General features: G+C 34.7%; 1 protein-coding gene and 1 long non-coding RNA gene across 4 annotated transcripts in view; one reads left to right on the forward strand and one right to left on the reverse strand.

The window, feature by feature from the left end:
* Positions 1 to 16,870, reverse strand: part of LOC128872057 (slit homolog 3 protein) — a 375,401-nt gene that overhangs the window by 103,965 nt on the left and 254,566 nt on the right. For all 3 annotated transcript variants that reach the window (XM_054114370.1, XM_054114371.1, XM_054114369.1), the window contains one exon: positions 12,006 to 12,047. The gene's annotated coding sequence lies outside the window, so the exon portion shown is untranslated. The remainder of the gene's footprint in view (positions 1 to 12,005; positions 12,048 to 16,870) is intronic.
* On the forward strand, positions 1,773 to 7,118 carry LOC128872058 (uncharacterized). The gene is made up of 3 exons (XR_008456089.1): positions 1,773 to 1,936; positions 2,111 to 2,208; positions 6,727 to 7,118. It is a non-coding gene; the product is annotated as an uncharacterized LOC128872058 (long non-coding RNA).

A 16,870-nucleotide genomic window follows, 5' to 3' on the forward strand; every position in this document is an offset into this window, starting at 1 on the left:
CAATAAAAAAATTCCTTATTCAATAATTTTACAAGATCTGGAAATAACGCAGTCTGTGGGACGCTTAAGACGTTGGGACGTTTAGAGGTCGGTCGGAAATGACTCATATATATGGACCGTTTATTTTGGAAGTGGTGTAAGTCCATTTTCTCTTGTTTCGATAAAATTAAAGGTTAACACCTTTTTTTGATAAGAAAAATCTAATTCCTAATTCAAATCAAATTATTCTTTATTATGACAAAAAAAAGGTTAATTAAAAAATTTAGGCAAATTATATGAAGTCTGGCAATGTTTCTACTGTTTTATCAATATGTAATTTGGTTATATAAATTTGTTTTAGGCGTATTTTACTAAATTGATTTATACTTACGGGCTACAAATGGACTTACACCACTTTCAAAATAAGACAATTGCACATCGTTTAATTTCAATTTTGAAAAATCAAATATCACTTTAAATATACTTCATATTAATCCAATTTTGTCCACATGACATAAAATAAAAATAGTATTTTTAATTTTAGATGCTAATTACATTGTTAAAATTACAGGATATTGATAGTATTTACTTATGTTGTGCATGTGGCAGTGTTTCGAAATATGTATGATGCACCGGAGGTATATAAGGTAGTAACTGCTTGATATCTTTATGTTTTTCATAAGTAATAGGCCTGACATCTTGGTGCAAAGGCGCCAGGACGATTTTTTCAAATTTTAGCGGTCTTCCAGGACGTGTAGGTAATAAATTTATAGTTTTAAATTCTTTGTCTTTCATCGATGTTTTATATAAAATAGTGTATGGTGCACTTCTGAGAAACCTTATCCAACATATTTGCAACTAATTTTCCTGTTCTTTATTAGTGTTTTTTCTTATGTGTAATATGACACGTAATATAAAAAGAATGTGAAATAACAGGCTACTGATTGTCAACCATCTGCTAAGCCTACCTCTGTCAATTGGACTTACACCACTTTCATAGTCGATGATTATGCAGTTTCATGTACCGACCAATTTTAACTTGTACAAAACATGGGAATTTTTTAGGAAATTAAACACGGACTAGTTATACATAAAAAAATTTACATTAAATTGTTACGTGCCAACATTTTCAATTTTTATTTTTCTTGATTTCGTCAGCAGGAATGTGTTCGAGATGGTTTACCATCCCGAATTCGTTCTAATCGAACACAAACCTAGCCTTTGACGGTAGTTTATTAAATTCATTTTTGAACAAAGATACACATTCCTTCCTTGAAATCAACGGCGTCACGTCACTTTCACCCTGCTGGCAGTGTCGCACCTTGTACAAAAACTTTGTAAATATGTTCAATTTGTTTAATATTTTAATAGGTTTAGTATTGTAAATACGTTAAGTGCGTTGCTTGTTACGAATGAAAGGCGTTAAATCATGTAATGTAACAGCGGCGTATACGTGTATAATTGTTGGAAAGATGCACGTCGAATATTACCATCGCGTTCAAATATCACGGTTACAGATCTCATTGGAAGAAGGACATATAAATATCGCGCATTTAGGTAAAACCTTTATTTTGCTATTTCTTCTTCATGTACGCTCTGAATACCGAACCCGTAACTCGAACAGCAGCGTGGTTCGTCCGCGCGTACGTTGTCGCTAGGACGAATCGAGCGGCTTAGTGGACGTGAGACGCGAGACGAGGTACAATTCGTAAACACCAAATTCTCGCGTGTACCGAGTCGCGAAATCTCGAAGACTTTTTCTATAAACTGGCGGCGATCACATGGTTCTAAGATCCTTTGTCTCCAAAGCTTCTAGAACGTTCCACCGAGTTTACGTGGTCGAGCAAGGCACGAGCCTTCTTCACTTCTTCTCGTACAGTCGCACAAAGCGTGAGTAGAGTCCGAGATCCCTTAAATTGAGTTAGAGTGCCGTAACCCCGTGATATTTCGATTCGAAGTAAGTGGTAGGCAGAGACTCGGGTCTCTTGTTAAAATATTTTAACCTTAGCTTTTATTTTATTTATTTGTATTATTCAACTTATTTTTCTTACATTAGGGATTATTATTATTTTTATTAAAATCAAAGATAGTTTTCAATATCGTTTTCGCGTGTCTGTGCTTATCTTCCCAGCAGGTAATCCAAGCGATTCCAATAGAAGGAAGGCGAGCGAGCGTTAGAAAGAAGGTGATCCGAACGAAACGCTAGATTTACGCGTGAAAGATTTAGTGGTGAGTTGTCTTCCTCTAACGTAATATTAATGAATTTATTTTGTTGTGACCACTCGGAATATCAATAAATGATATTTCATTTTCGGGGAATCCCTAATTGGTGTTCTCGGGTGGTATTTCCATTGATATTTTATAAAATATTATTCCGACAATTTTATTGTATTCTTTATCATATGAAACTACAATTTCTGGTTTCTGGAATATCAATAAATGCTATATATTTCATTTCCGGGGTAACCCTATCTGATATTCTAGGAACAAATATATATATATTTTTTCATTGTTTTTCTTTATTAAATGCGTAACTGAATTTTTGACGATTTCATATGTGTATTTTCTGTATGAGTTTATAAGGAAAGAAAGTGTGTGTATTAAATCTTGTCGCCCAAACGTACATTTGAGCCAAATCACATAACTCATTGTATTATCAAAATCAATACCACGAACATATTAATTGAATAAATATTACAGTGGCATGTTAACAGTAGAACATTCTTATAGTTGAATTAACCGCTCGCATCCATTTGAAATCCCAAATCTTAAATAAAAAAAGGACATAGAAATTCACATACGAGTCAGCTGCAACGCAGGAATCTGAGTCTCACGTCACAAAATTAAGCATAAATTACGTAATATCTCATTCTTGTCAAAAATAGACTTACACCACTTTCAAAATAAACGATCCATATATGAATGTTAGGTGAGACCGAATACTTGAGAGAAACGCGCGGTGTCCTTCTAGTGGTGAGGACAGAAGGTGCCACCACATGTTTTATAACGTTTGGAAGATAAAACGTACACTAGAACCTCAGTTATCCGAACAGGTTGGGGTACAAGACAGTTCCGATGCCTGAAAAGTTCATATAATCAAGGTTCCTGGTGTACCCTCTTTTATGATCCTCAATTAGGATTGGAGTCGCTCGTACCTGAGAAGGAACCAAGCCTCAAGTCAGCTACGAGTTCGTATACCCGAGGCTGAACGTGACTTGGTTCGTAAAAGCGAGGTGCGAACAACCGAGGTTCTACTGTACTTTCATTTAAATCTTCATTCTTTATATTTATGTGAATCGATAAAAATATGAGTTTGGATAAACATCTGCAGTGTATTGATGATTTAATTTGGGGTCACTGTATAAACTTTGTTTATGAGATATTTTAAAGTTAGGTTGTAAAAACTCCAATTCGACGCACTAGGTTCTTTTAGCTTGCATCTTCTACAGTACATTACGTCTTCGTAAACGTGGACTTATATTTTGTTCTCTTATAGTGAATAACGTCGTTAAATGAAAATTAACATAAATGTTGATCGAGAACGAAAATTCATCGTTTGTAGAATAATACTTGTCAATTTTCAAGGTGCTGCTTCTGGAATCCTCTAGATTTGAGATTAGGTATTTGAGATTAGAACTAAATTCGAGATTAGAATTGTTAAAAGATTAGGATTTAGTGGTTAACAATATAAATAAATTTCAAGCGTCTTTTAAATCTGAGATTAGTAATTTGAGATTAGAACTAGATTAAAGATTAGAATTCTTGAAAGATTAGATTTACTAGATTAGATAAGAATTGTTCTTACAATAATAATATTCTTCTTCCTAAATTATATTATTAATCACTTAAATATAATTTTTTTGTAACTCTAATCTCTAACATACTTTTAATCTCAATTATAAGAATAATATTCTTTGGAGAGGGAACAATACTTTTGTCTTAAATGAAAATTGAACTCTATGCATTAATGTATTTTTCTTAGATGAATTAAATCATTCTTCAATCGTGCTCAAATTTATTTGAGCATTGTCGAGGATTTGCCCACGCTTCGTAGAAAAGTAAACGGTATACAATAAGCATGACAAACGAACGGATTATAAATTGGTAATCGCCTGGGCTGCACGTAGGAGTTTTAATTCCTAATTTAGTTCCGTGCTCTGAATATGGCATTCATTAGAGCCGTTATAACGACTGACCGACCTAATGAACGATGCAGGAAACCGAGCAGAATGCCAGTGATTAGAACCGCCAGGGGATCTGGGTACGCGCATTATGAATACATTAAAGCTCGAAACCCCGCGGAGAAGTTTTACCCGATTAATCAAACAATTCTGCGAAATAATATCGAGAACATTAACCGGCTTGGTCACAGTTGCGATATGTAGTTCAAAGCGAAGAACTGAATGCACTGCCTTTACTTAACTGGTAAATAGGAATGGTTTCGTCGACACTTGTAATCAACAGTGGATAGTATTCATCTTATCTTAATATTTTGGATGAAAAGAATTTTTCCAAATATCATCTAATGAAATTAGGAACATGTTCACGCCTGGTATTTTGTGATGTTTGCAATCTAGTTAATTTAACAGTAAACTTACCAAACTCGTCAGTTTGGTCCATGCAGTTCAAACTTTTTCTTAAAATCATTGAATTGTTAACTATGATTTTACTCCAGTTTTTGAGAACATTTATTGTAATAGGGGACCAATTTTATTAATAAATTATTTTGTTCCACCTCCCTCTAGTTACAAAGATACAGTTGTATGTATAAGTGTCCATTAAACTCGACAGTTGTAACCTTAATAGATAACGATCTATATCATTAATAACATTACTATCTACTGTGTTGATTGATATCCACTATTACATCCACAGCTTATTATAGGATATTTTGAGAAGAAGACTCTATTAATTTCTTTGCCGTCAAGGTCATCCCAAGGTCATAGTATACAGGTCATTGAATTTATCTTGACACGGACTATAATTCTGTTAAATCAAAAATGCAAAATGCCATTATAAAAAATGAAGGTGACCATGACAATACTAAAAAAAAGATCTTTTTGTTGCCCTTTTTATTACAATGTATAGCCATTCGAAAACTGATCGACATTTGTTTAAAATATTTTTGTCAGATTATCGCAAGTACTTGAAAAATCGTGAAAAGAACTTGGAAAATCGTAAATATGTGATTGTTTCTACTATATAACTTCAGCTGTACAATTTCTACTTCTATAGACAATTTCAATATCAACTTTTCTACTACTTTCAGCTCAGGTCAAATAACATGGAGGGATTCCATACAAAAGCAGCAATCTTCCAGATCCTGTAGGAGAGGTCGTTAGGAACATCAATCTCCATAAAGATTTTTTTTTATATATGCTCCCATGGGGTCGATAAACTAAATCATCCAATTGATAGGATTTCCAAAGCCTAGAATTTTTCGCAAACTCATGGGTGACATTGTTTTAGAAAGATTTAAATCTAAAACACCAATCTTCCACACAAATTTCCCCAAAGAAATCTCTTCATTCACATCGTCGAGAAATTTCAACAGCTCAAACGATATAACGGATTCTCCCAAAGCATAGAATTTTCCTTCAACGAAACGCCATCGTTTCGTCAGGAACCCCGGAAGGTCAAATGACCGAAGGGATTTCTAAACCCTTCGAGGTCCCCAGTTTCGTGACCCTCTCGAAGAAGTAAAAAAAAAAGAAGAGAAGGGAAGAAATTAACTGGGCGAGTGGTGAGTGCGTCGTTGGCGCGCGTTGGCACCGGAAGCTCGAGCCTCGAAAGAATAGCGAAAGCTATGAGAACATCGGAGCTGGATAGTCCATTAAGTGCTCCACCCGTGGCGAGCTGACTCGACTACTCGCCTCTCTATCCGGGCAAGGTAATTTTGTATTCTCCCCTTGGCCTCGTAGAGGCGCGGGCGGTTCTTCCGCGATGTGACTTCACCTGTTGGTTGTACGGTGTTCGTTTCGCCGTTCCAACACGGTCTGTGCAATATTGATCGCCGTCCCACACGACACGCCAAGTTCCTGGCCGTCCTGTAACACCTTTGGTCGCGTATAACGTGACCTGACCGTAGAATCCTGATCGTGATCGCTCGAATTCATCCTTGGATTACCAACGGGCATCTGGACGGACGACGCCTACGATCGGGCGTTCGTTTATCTCCGCCATGGAGTTTTCTGGCCGGTTGCTCGTTTCGACGGACGCAATTTCGTTTCCCTACGACGCGACGCCAACGCCGACGGTGAAAGGCAGATCAGATAGAATAAGGCATTTCCCACTGAACACCATTCTCGTTTTTGTGTGAATGAAATCATTTAGTACGGGTTGTCGCGCGCTTTGCTTGGAAACCATCTTTGAATTTGGGGTGCATTTCTTTTTGTGAGAAGTTGGGTTCAGGTAGGGTTTGGTTCATGAATGAAAAATAGTGTGTCTTGTAAACAGGGATTTTATATTTATAAGCTTGCTAAATTAGTCTCGAATGATTTTAAGAGGAGATATAGGTTTAGCACTACGTTTTTTTTTGGAGATTTGCATGAATTTTTCTAGCTGGAAAGGAATGTATGTAATTTAATGAATTTTTGAGAACATTTTATACATATATTCAAGTAAACATTGTAATTTTTTGGAAATATTTCCCCGGAAAATATAGAAGAATATATATAGAAAATATAGAAAATATATATAGAAGAAAGACATGTCTTTAAAGTAAATTTAAATCCCTATTGATTTCAGATAAAAATTGTGGCCTCCATAATGTACGCAAAACAGCTCCGTTTGATGGTGACTTCCGATGGGTGGCAGCTGATATCTTCCATGTTTTCCGAAGAAATACTCCCCCAAAAATTACAATGTTTACTTGAATATATGTATAAAATGTACTCAAAGTTTCATGAAATTATGTACATTTCTTTCATACTAAAAAAAATTCATACAGATCACTAAAAAAACGTAGTCCCAAACCTATTTCCACCCTTAATAATGAGAATTTGATAATATACTGCACAACAAAATTATTCTTCAAAATTTTGACATTTTACAAGCGTGCATGTTTTAGTTTCATTATATGACCCCGTTGCTAGTCACTTCCAAAGTATTTTGTGACCCCAAATATTATTTGACTTATGTCAGAGTGCATAAATGTAAAAGGCATTTAATATCGTGTATTACCACTTTGGCATCTGATAACCTCTTCCAAACGTTCTTGCATGTTCCTAATTTGACACACAGATTACATAATCAGTCTTTTGTAGAGCGAAATGATGCTTAAAGTCCGACCAGCAACTTCCTTGCATACGCATCCGGTAATACTAATATGCTGGCGGTAAAATCGTACGAATAACTTAAAAATGACATAACTCGTTCATACAGAAATCGTGCAGACTTCTTTTTTTTCCAAATGGCTTGATAAACTGTGCACTTTGCGATGGTTTGTGTACCATTTCCGAATAAAAATTAGTGCGATCCAGATAATGCGTAAAATAATCAAATTTTTAAAGAAAAAATGACTTGGTAGTTATCAAAACATTGAGATGAGCCATCGATTCGCATTCATGTGGCATTAATTTTTTCTTAAAGTAGAGATATTAACCTACAAAATGAAGAAAAATTCTTTCGATACAATGAAAATTAACGGAGTTATACGCATTTGACAAATCTCAAAATTTTGATGAATAATTTTGTTGCGCAGTATACATAGTTCGCTTATGAATAGACTGCGGATGTTTGTGCATTTATGGCAAGTCGAAATATATGTGAATGCTAAAACATATAAAATATTAGGAATAAAATACATATTATACTCTTTAGAAAGGAAGACATAGTATTCATTCATTTTCAACTCATCTGTATCCGTAAAAATATGAATTTCTCAACCCTCATTTAATCCACATAGACATCCTCAGTTTACTTCTAAAGTGTTACATTATTTTATTAAACGTTAAGTAAGAATATATAATGATTTTTGGTACAAAGAAAGAACAGTATATATACAGGGTGTCCCAAAAGTCGGGGAGGAGCCGGAAATGGGGGGTAGCTGAGACGATTCTGAACAACAATTTCCTTTGCAAAAATGTCGGATGGGGCTTCGTTAAGGAGATATTAAGCGAAAACCCCGACCAATCAAAGCGCGCGAAGACCGTTCGAGCGGACGCGGTAGCGAAGGCTACGTGCTAGGCGGCAGCGTCAATGTCTTTCGATGCACGTCGAGTCACTTGTTCGCGTACAAGCGCGGCCGTCATCGCGTAGCCTTCGCTACCGCGTCCGCTCGAACGGTCTACGCGCGCTTTGATTGGTCGGGGTTTTCGCTTAATATCTCCTTAACGAAGCCCCATCCGACATTTTTGCAAAGGAAATTGTTGTTCAGAATCGTCTCAGCTACCCCCCCATTTCCGGCTCCTCCCCGACTTTTGGGACACCCTGTATATATTGTATATTGCGTGAAACACGTGTATATTCGCCGAAAGCTAGGCCGTGACTGGTTTTGTAATAGGCGTAGCTATTCTCGTTTATTGGCGCACCACCGCCGCGCAATTTAAACGTAATAAATGTAACAAAAGTATGTATTAATCCGCTAAAGGACATTATTGAATCCGAAGAATAAAAAATTCATGCAAATTATGATGTTTCGTATGCGTTTTCTTTTTTACCTATTCGCTTGGCTTAGGAAATGTTCTGATTTACCCTTCGAAGGGAATATCTGAGCCCGATAATGCAGTGAGACCTAAGTGTTTTCTTTCTCTCTCTTTTTTTTCTATCGTTCTCTTTCTAAGTTTTAGAACCTTCAAGAGTATTCTAGAAGGTTCCATCTTTACCCTTGCACCACTATTTTCGGTCCGATCTTTGACTATAAAAGCGCGTCCAAATCGAAGCGAGCATTTATTCCGTCTAGAGAACGTCTTGTTGTCAGATCGGACTTAGGTTTAGAAGGTTCTTTGTACCATATATGTATGTAGAAGAAACGTTACGCGTTATATCTATTAAGCATATTTTATATACGTTCTCGGAAAGTTTCCGCAGATCTTAGTGCGTTAAAAACAAATCAAAATTAGTTAATTCTTTACTCTAGTGTTTTAAATAGTAATATACAGGGTGGTCCACGCAATTGTTTCAAGTCATAACTCCGTTATTATTGCGTTTACAAAAAGATGCCAAAGGAGAAAGATAAATGGTTCGAAGAGTATTACATCTGTAGGCCTTTAAATTTTTTTTAGATGCAGCAGTGTATGTACAATTAACAATTGCATCATTTCTTTAAATAGAAATGAATATTTTTTTTACACAGATCGATTCTTCTGTTCATTTTACGTAAAAAATGATTAGAGTACCATGGCAAAAAAAATGATTAGATCTCGAGATATTTTCAAAAAATATCTTTATTGAAGAAGATGCTCTAACGCTTCATGACTAGTAAGGTAAACACGCTTGTAAAGGTAAACACCCTTTCGACATTATTATCATAACAGAAACTGATTTGTACGAGTAAGCATTTCATCATTCAGTAGCAATTCACGTATCGTAACTCGAGTACGAAAACTAAGAATTTGAAAAAGTGTAACTGTATTTCACTAAATACAAGAAAATGTATTTTACTATCAGTGAGAAACAAGATATGTACGACACTTTTGTGTTGTGTGATGCAGATAATTTAAACGCAGTTATACAAACAATAAAAGAACGTTATCAGAGATGTTTAGAATGTAATGGAGAAGCGTTGGAGCATCTTCTTCAGTGAAGACATTTTTTAAATATATCTCGAGAACTAATAATTTGTTTGCCATGGTATCCTAATCATTTTTTACATAGAATGAACAGAAGAATCGATCTGTGTAAAACAAATATGCATTTCTATTTAAAGAAATGATGCAATTGCACATGATGTTAATTGCACATGTATTGTTGCATCTAAAAAAAATTTTAATTTTTACTATTTGCATTTTTTCGTAAATGCAATAATAACGGAGTTATGACTTGAAACAATTTCGTGGACTGCCCTGTATAATTTTCATGTTTTGCCCTTTGACTGTCCACCCAATATTCGTTTGTATTCTTTTCCGTACACTACACTCACACATCCCCAGTTATTATGTATTCTGTAATAATAGAATATATTTATACCTGTACATTTTAAAAGCATTCATACCTCATTACTTATTTCCTTTTTCTCACAAGAGTACTAACAATGGGTATCAGTTTAAGCAACGAATCCACCATCGATGTACTTTAGCCGCTTAAGATACGTCACAATATAATTGTTAAGCATGGTCTGATATTAACAAATCCTGGTGACAATCTGCTTGAAAGAGAGCAGGGTCGTTCACCATTTCAAACCTCCTGGTGACTACCTGCTTGAAAGAGAGCAGGGTCGTTCATAATTAAACTACAGAAAAGAATATCTGACTCGCAAAATACCAAACTCGATACCAAAACTCGAAATCTTCGGCCACACGCATGCGTTGCTGCCGAACGCCCGGCTCATAACAAAGACATCGTGAATTATAATGATGAAGTAATTCTATGTCCTGATATGTAACCCAATTTTCAGATAATTACATTTACCTTTACAAATAAAATTGTGATCATGAAGCGAAACGTTGAAATTTATGCATCCCAGAGCGTAAGTAATTATTTCTGGGTGAGAGCGCAATATCGAGTTATGGAAAGTTAACGTCACTTGTCAAATTAAACTTTTTCACATGATCGATTCGTATCAATAACGCGTACCACTTTAATTAATATGAAACGCGACTCGGTTGCACTCGAAAAGCGTCATCTGAATTTTTATTCACTAACGAATTATATAGTTACCTATTTTTCATAACGGATTTTCCAAAGAATTGTTTGAGTATTTTGTTTTTAAATAATAAATTACACTTGTTGGTGTTGTCATGAAATTACATTATCGTTCGTATCTAATTGTAAACCTGTACATTTTTATATGAAATAAGAAACTTTGATATATTTCATACAATTTCTATTTGATTGAAAAACATCGAGAAGCGTCCTCTGAATTTTTATTCATTAATGAATGATACAGTTACCTATTGTTCACAAAGAATTTTCCACGAGAGGCTTCAGACCATTGTTTTGTGATAATAAAATATCCCTGCTAGCGTCATACAGGACACTCGAACCACGTCACGTTTAATTGTTATCCATTATATTTTTATATACAATAAAAAACACTAACATATTCCATATCATTCATGTTCTTTTAAAAAGCAGGTCCAGAAGCTCTTTCTGGAAAACCCCTTATTTTTTCCATTAAGGTACCTTTCAATCCAGCACGAAAACTTTATTTTCACGATTGGGGTATGTCGATAAAATATTGCAAATAGTGGAAAGCGTAACTCGAAGACTGAGTTTTGATTTGTTAGCGAATGATGCATAGCGTGTAGGGCAGTCGAACATGTCGACCGATTGATCGATGATTGGACGATGTATAGGACTTGCACAACTTCATTAGTGGAAATGCAGGTGTTCCCCGATATGCTCTCGGAAACGACGAGTACCATTACAAATCACACGTATCAGGGAGCATTCAAAGTGCCATGACTTAATTAACACTGCTGCAGATATGATCGTCCTTCATTTGGCCTGGTTCTGATAGACGTACCTAACCCGAAATTAATATTTACAGTCTCGCGAGTGACACTTCGAATTGCGTCCACACATTGGAAACGTAAACGATTATGATATAACTAAATTGTAATTCAGATTAAAAGTAGTCGAAGAAATATAAATTAGAGTTAGTAGTTACTGATTGTAAATATCTCTTTTTAAACAAAATTGTAGAAATGTTTGACGTTAAGGAACTAGGACAGGATGGAACAGGTCTTCATTAGTACCACTGCACATATTAAAATTGTATACTTATTTGATCTGTTACTCTGATTATAAAACTAGGAATTGAAAATAGCAGAAGATTCATTATTAATAAAATTAGTATTACATCAAGGGCGTAAAAAGGGTATTTCTAATTAAACATTTATTAAGAATGGTTCAGAAAGACTTACCTTGTTCCCTGCGAGAATCGGTCTTTCCGGCAACAGGCTTCCCTAAAATCAATATTTATTGTGTTATTATTATAAATGAATCACATTAGCAACAACAATATTAACATTAAATAGTATATTGACTTGCAGTCAAACTGTTACATTCCAACTTATAAAATGTTTAAATGAATTATTTATATGTTTTATATACTATTTCCCTGGTGTTTTTTTATTTATAATGCCAAATATATATAGGTATATGGTAAGTCTTTATATTTTATTTTCGCCATATATGACAAATCACCCATAAAATAACATATGTTACTCTGAGAAAGACAACTCGAAGTCGAAAACATTCAAAATAAAGTGTTTTCTAAAAGGTTTCCTAAAAATTCTGTTTTTTGATACCACAAAATACAGTACAGTCGTGGTGAACACTTAACACTTTATTTACTAGTCTATTTAGAGAGAGTTTATAACTTCGAAAAGGATTTTCTATATTAGTATAGGGTAACATTAGATTCCACATATTGTATATTTAGTATAACAAAAGATTTATTAAAGTAAAGTTTCCCTTGAATTGAGTATTCTAAATAGGCAACCAACAACAGAGTTAATTAATTCCTATAATTAGATCCTGGAATTAACCATTTGAGTCCCAGGGGATATTGAAAAAATACTGTCGAAGAATCCCAAACAGCGCAACCGCGCTTTCTCTAAATGAGTACTGGGTTTTCTCGACATAAAATCTCAACAACGCGATCACGCTGCTTGGGAATCAAACGGTTAAAAATCCTATAAATAGGTTGCCAGTACATAAAATGTTAAACGTCATCTTCCAATGTTTTATTAAAAAAACAAAATTATAAAACCCCTTTTGGAAAATCCTTTACATTCTTCATTTTTCGGAACTAGTTCAGTTTTAGTTTTCCATGAATGATTAACTTTTCCTTTAATATTACTTTCTTACACTCAACGCTCCGCGTGTACCATTTTGTCGAACAGACTCCATTCGCGATTACTTTCCTTTGTGTTTTCCCTTCGCAGTCAGAGTTTAATTGAAAATCGCAAATAATATGCTTCCAAGCGATTTTCCGTTGATGCAAAAACGTCGTTCGAATACACGTTTGGCGGTTAGAGGGTCTTAGTACCGGAACACTAAATTTCCTGTGTTGCACGGCGACTGCGTTTTACAATAATTATGTATACAGATACCTACGGGCGCCGTGCAGATGTATAAAATGCAGGCTCTCAGGTAAGTTACGAGGGAATGCGATACGGCATAAATGTTGGCGGGATTTATATGAGTCATTACCTCGCCTAATTCATTCAGCGATGCACATTTTCCATGGGAGAGCGAGCTACCCACTCGAGGAAGAAAACGAATGCTTCAGGTATTGTTTGATACAACGTCTAAGCTTGCTTATTTTAATTCAAAACAGACATAAAACTGTGATAGTGATGAAAAGTTTACTGTACTCATCGCGCGTTCTGCACAATGGTAATAGTCCGAGAGCCTGCGACATAAAATTTCGGCCAATTTCATTACAAATATCCTTTTGCTATTTGACTGTTTTCTACTAAAGAATAAAAGTAATCCAAGGCTGGCAGCGCACAAACGGTGCATCGCTCCGCTAGAAAGTCGGAAACATGTAAGAAATAACAGTACCTTTGACTGAAATCATTATTACTGAAATTTGTATAATGTATTGTTGACATACCAAATTGCATAAAAAAGTTGGTCTGGCAGATTGTAAGCGGTGCTAAATGGGTCTGGCAGTCGGAAAACCTTGTCGGAAAAACGAAGTAGTTTGACTGAAATCATTATTTCTGAAACTTTTTGTATAAACAATATGTAATACATAGGGTTAAATAAAATTGATCTGGCAAACTTTGAGTGGTGATAAATCGGCCTGGCAGCCGTTTAAAAGAGCGAACGCGTTATATTAGAGACGCCGTGTACTTAAAAAAAGTAGTAGTAGTTTTTTATACAAAAAGTTTCAGAAATAATGATTTCAGTCAAACTAGTTCGTCTTTCCGACAAGGTTTGCCGACTGCCAGACCTATTTAGCACCGCTTGCAATCTGCCAGACCAACTTTTTTATTCAATTTGGTATGTCAACAATACACACTAAGAATTTCAGTAGTAATGATTTTGGCCAAAAATCAAATTATTATAAAACGCCATAGTGAAGCGTTACACCACTGAATCCATGCCAGATCAAGCATTTCTGAACTAGGGAGACATACCATCTTCGGAAAACAGTATAATTCTGTGTGACATTTCTGTCGCGGGCTCTCGGACTATAAGAGGCTTTCGTTGCTTCCTGTTCGAGCTTGGAATAATTACAACACGGTTACTTTCGCAATTTAAGGCTATTCTAGTCATTTTTGGAAAGTTGATTGTGCTGTATTGTTATATAGCTTGATGTTATTAGAATTTCATTTTAGAAATTTTGTTATTAGTTTTTGTTAAGAGTACCAACGTTGCAATCCACGGTTGGTATAACTGCAACCTTTTCATATATCTTAAGTTGGCAAGCTTGTAAGTGCACTTGTCCTTACTTATCGTGTCTATAACAATAAAGCTATGTTATCGTAGTATTTAAATGCAATCTGGTGTTTAGATTAAAATGATCCCTCACAATCCTAACAGTTTTATGTTTACATAGTATTTTCATATTATTATTCGCAAAATACACCGACAAAGTTACATTGTTTTATTTTGGATCACCTTTTATACTTTGGGTACGAGGTATTTTAGGGTTAGTTTGTAAAAAAACCGATTCGCTGAACCTCGTTTTCCTACGTTGCTTGCTCTACAATATCTTATGTCTTCGTAAACTTAGACTTGTATTTTGTTTCCTTACATTGGACAAAGTCATTGAAGGAAAAATAAAATGAATGCTTGATGCTTGTCGAAGCGGAAAACTTAATTTTCAAGAAGTTGTTTCAAACGTTCTTTTAATTTGAGATTAATCAGTTGAAATTAGAATTAGATTAAAAGTTGCAATTAAACCGGAGATTAAAATTGTTAAAGAATTAGGATTTAGTGGTTAGTAATATAATTAAATTTCAAAAGTTTTCTACATTTGAGATTAGGCATTTTAGATTAGAACTAGGTTAAAGATTAGAATTAGAAAAAGATTAGATTTATTGATTGGAAATATAATCTAATTTAAGTACCCTTTAAATTTGAAATTAGGCATTCGTAATTAGACATTTAAATTAGAATTAGAAAAAAGTAAGTCTTAGTAGTAACAATATAATTGAATTTCATTACAGGTTAATAGTATCTATAATTCCAAGAGGAGAATATTACTCTTATAACATTTTCTTATTTATATTATTCGTATAATATTAATAAGAAGACGTTTCTCAAGGTAAACTAAATTATTTTATAACAAGATTTGAACGGTGCAAGCGTAACGTTATCCGTGTTGGAAGCGTTTCTAGTTTCCATTGCGTTCGTAATTCGATATCGTAGCAGAAAATTCCTAACAGTCGTTCGCCTAATCTGCTCGGGTATAGGAAACATGAAAAAGCGCGATCAATTGCGTGCTATCAAAAGCGGGGATGGATTTCGTGGTTGAAATGGTTTCACCATTAACAAGCCAGGTTCGCATACGAGCAACGAGCTTCGTGAAATATCGTTGCGAGGCTTAACCTCGTTTACCATCCACGTGATAAACGCAAACATTTATGAGCTCCACTACCCTAAAAATGGTACGATGCTTCGAAGATAAAATGCACTATCGTAACGCGTCCCTCTCAGCGTTTTGTCACCGTAAACCAACGGGTTAAAAAAAAAGTTTTATCCATCCATCACCGTAGAAAATATTAGCCTTTGAAAATTTCATTAACAAATCAATGTTGTTCTTGCGGTTCTACATGTCGTAATACGTTTTATTTTGTTTGTTTCACTAATTTTGTTTCATAATCGATATTTTGTTTTGAACTCTTAATTGAGACTGCTTACTAGAATCGTCGTTAATTATAATTTTATTATAGGATTTTATTCAAGCTAATATTTTCAAAAATATCCCCAATAATCTTTGAAAATTTCATTAATAAATCAAAATTACCTCTGTGGTTTTACATAATACGTCTTGTTGTGTTAGTTTCGTTAATTTTGTTTCATAAATGATATTTTCTTTTTGAACTTCTAGTTGAGGCTTCTTAACTGAAAATCTTCATCAATTATAATATAAGTAATATAATTAATAAACTGTGGATATATATTGTAAATGTATAAATATCCGCAGTTAGAATAAACCATTTAATCTTATAATTGAATTTTGTCCATCCTAATATTGTAACTTCTACTTAATTGCAATTGCATTAGATAAATTGTTACGGAACAGAGTAAAATAAAGTTTCTGTACTGTTATCTTGTTTTTCGACTTCGAAACGAAGAGGAAGAAAAACACTGACGCTTAATGGGTTTGCGTTTAGCAGCAGCTCGAAGGAAACTTTATAGCCCTTTCTTGCCTCTATCGCGCCATCTGGAATAAATGAAATTCTGCAAGTTCATTTTCGTGGATACGGTTACGGTTCTATATCTCATGGGTATCAACTCGTTTCTTTGTTCGAGACCATTGCCACTGTAAGCTACCCCGACATTTGTCGGTGTATATCGCGTCGTTACCGTTGTCATTTTGACCTTTTGTTTGGACTATGTATTGTGCAACGAGGTCTACAGGGCTAAAGAGGCTCAAACCGTGAAACAATTTGATCTATACTTTATCCTACTTCAGCCTTAAATTTTGTTGCTCTTGTTGTTCGCGAGCTTTTAGTTATTTAGTGTTGAAGGAACGAAATTAAATTTAGAAATTATAATACACACATTAAGTGGCCAAAATCAATTACAATAAAATGCAATTTAC

The sequence above is a fragment of the Hylaeus volcanicus genome, chromosome 2 (assembly GCF_026283585.1).
Source record: "Hylaeus volcanicus isolate JK05 chromosome 2, UHH_iyHylVolc1.0_haploid, whole genome shotgun sequence".
NCBI classification, from domain to species: domain Eukaryota; kingdom Metazoa; phylum Arthropoda; class Insecta; order Hymenoptera; family Colletidae; genus Hylaeus; species Hylaeus volcanicus.